Here is a 3526-nt window from a genome sequence, read left to right on the forward strand (position 1 = left end):
TGTGTGTGTGTGTGTGTGTGTGTATGTGTGTGTGTGTGTGCGTGTGCGTATTCAGTTTCCATGGCAAAGATCGACCCGGACCTATTTTAGAAGACACTCATCCAAGGTGCCTTGCAGTGTGGTGAATGAGCACGAGTTGATGCGCTTGCAGATCGAGTTCATTAACCAAGCGGCTTTTCTTTCAGGTTATGTGGAACAAAGACCACGAAAGTAATGGAGTTACGTAGGAAACAGATGCAAAAATCTGAAAACTGTGACCACAATGTGTTATGTATCAACGCTACTGCTATCTAGCACCTTCGGATGATCTCTACTCAACCGCGACACACTGCTACTCGACTGCTACTCAACACACCTACCACGGCCAGATTACCTCCTACTTCTTCGCCTGGGGGCGTCGACACAACACAATGAAACACCAGATGCAAATCATGAACAGCATTAGCGAACGCATGGTACGAGCAACCAGAATAAACTCGCTTGTTAGTAACGGCTATTTCAGCTATTTCAAGGTGTAAAATTGCATTTGCTTGAACAATGAAGTTGTATTTCTTTCGCATTAATTACAAGTATTTAGTTCATTACCCTAAATTAGATATCGTACAACCCGTCTAGTTTAACACCTTCTACAGTATGTGGTGTTCTCGTTTACCATAAATGAAATATTTTCAATCATGTCTTGAAATACGTTTCCGAATTTCTAGGTCCTCCAATTTCCCGGTACTTATTCTAATTGAGTTTGATATTGTTTTTAATGGTGTTGGAGTGGGTTGGGATATCGCGTGTTGTTGTTATTCTTTTCATTCCTCTTGTTGTTGTTGTCGTTGTTGTTGTTGTTGTTGTTGCTGTTGTTTTTGGTGATGATGTGACTGCAGTTGTTGCATCTGATGTAATTTTGTTGTCGTTGTTCTTGCCGTTGGTGCCGTTGTTGATGATGGTTATGTTCGTGCTACTGTTACCATTCTTGTTGTTGCCTTTACCATTGTCAATGTTCTACTGTATGTCCACCCTGAGAAGAAATCAGACTTTAAATCACATACATTCCAACTTTGAGCACCCACACTTATACACTCGGCTACGTCTAGTACCACTGTATCTAAATTGTTCTTTATTAAGACGGTAAGGTGACTAAAGGAATTTGGTTATGTATCTACCTTTAGCTCTCTCTCTCTCTCTCTCTCTCTCTCTCTCTCTCTCTCTCTCTTACTTTCTCTCAATACAATGTAATGTTCGCCGCAGTATCAATTATCCAATCATCCAATCAAACTTTGACTCAGGTATTACGAAAGCCCCGTTTTATCTAGCACAATAAAACAGTGGTCTAGAAATTAATAAAAAAAAGGATACCGCCAGTGCAAAATAAAAATCTCACGTTCAATTTCTATATTTGTTGCTCCAATAAAATGTTCGCCCTTAAAGGTACTGGAGCCAACACTGAAACTTATATCAACGACATAGCTAATAAGATGAAAATAGTCCGACTGAGAGGGTGATATCTATCAGCGTAAATCCATTTGAGAAATAAAGAACGAAAGACAAAAAACACCGACAGCCAAATCAAGCCGTAACCAACAGATTTGATCGCGACAAATACCGCGATAATTTTTTCTATTTTCAAATAGCTAATATTAGTTCTATACATGGTAATTCTTTTGGTGTGATTATATCCTAGCAGCATCGATAAGACATTATGGCGATTTCTATTTTTCGGCGGCACTATTACCATATTATTTATAGTAATTCCAATCAGATTTAGAATCAGTCCAGCGGTTTAAAGTATCTATTTTGTCTATGTTGTCATCCAGTCATCAAGAGTTTATCGATTTACTCTATAAAACACGTTGAAGGAATTTAATGAATAGATATACTAAGCGCTGGGTGGTAATCGCAAAGATTTTTGCGGTTGTTGCGTTACTTTGATTACATACATGCATTCATACATGCTTACGTACACGCAAAACACGTTTTTATATATATGCGTATATACATACAAACACACTCACACACATACACACACACACACACACACACACACACACACACACACACACACAAACACACATTTAATTAATTCAATAATAGGATAAAGTCGTAAGGCATTCTTGTATAGTTATGCCCTTATATATATATATACATACATACATACATACATATATTATATATATGTGCTTATATATGACACTGTGGGCAAATGGAAGATGATGGGATTCAACACATTTGTTAAGGCTTACGTATAATATTTAATACAGTCGACTAATCTCCTTGCAACTTAATGTCTTCAAGGGTCCAAAATGGATTCTAAATGTTAGGTTTCCACTGGTCCACTCACGTCCTGTGGTTTTATTATTCTGGCAGGTCCACGTGATCGGACAGGGTATTGGTAGGTAGCTCTCGCCGCTATGCCTGGAGACTGTGGTATGATATATAGAACGCCATCAGTTCATTACATTTATTGATCTGAATAATAAAGACTCCGGCAGATATGGCTTTCATACTTTCTACGGACATTGCTGTGTTGTTAGTAAAATTGGGAACATGCTCACTGTTTCCCAATCTGTACAATTCTGCATCCAACTCTAAATATTGTTCATGTTAATGGCTGCCATCTGGATAAGCAACCTATTGCTATCTGTGGAGATCAAACCCCCTACAATATCAGTTTTGTCAAGACTTCAATGTCGGCACGTTACTTCTTTTGACAACGCATTTATTCCTGCGGAGAAGAGAAAGAATTACGCAATCATTTTTTGATAAACTGAACCCATTTCTTTGTTACTTACAACACAACACTCCTCTATGTATACAAAGATACACTCACACACATACATACATATAGACAGACAGACACATACATACATATAGACAGACAGACACATAGATAGATAGATGGATAGATAGATAGATAGATAGATAGATAGATAGATAGATAGATAGATAAATAGAAAGAAAGAGATATAAGCGTGCATTTATAATTATATATGTGTGTGTATTTATATAATGTATACGTGTATACATAGAGCCATGTGAAAGAGTATGTGTGCGTGTGCATATACATATATCCATGTTTATATGTATGTATGTATAAATATGTGTGCGTGCACATACATGTATACATACATAGTCACAGAGTCAAACGCAGTTGCATGTATGTATTAGCATCTGACTTCAACACACGAAAGAAATGTAGAACCGTACGCATGGAACATGCTTGCATGGAACACCAATCGTATTTATAATGACTGTACGACTGGATGATAGACGTAAAATGAAGCCCCCTAACTAGTAAATGAATGGTGGATAATAAATAATAAATACATGTACAAATAAATAAATAAATAAATATAGATTGAAAGACGGAAAGAAAGGGGGTGGGGGAGAAATCAAGGAAACGAACTGGAAGCGAAGAAAGTGAAGATATAAATATGTGTGTATGTGTGCATATATCTGTATAATATATGTGTGCGTGATTTTGTGTGCGCATATATATATATATATATATATATATATATATATATATATATATATA

The sequence above is a fragment of the Octopus bimaculoides genome, chromosome 21, assembly GCF_001194135.2.
Source record: "Octopus bimaculoides isolate UCB-OBI-ISO-001 chromosome 21, ASM119413v2, whole genome shotgun sequence".
NCBI lineage: Eukaryota > Metazoa > Mollusca > Cephalopoda > Octopoda > Octopodidae > Octopus > Octopus bimaculoides.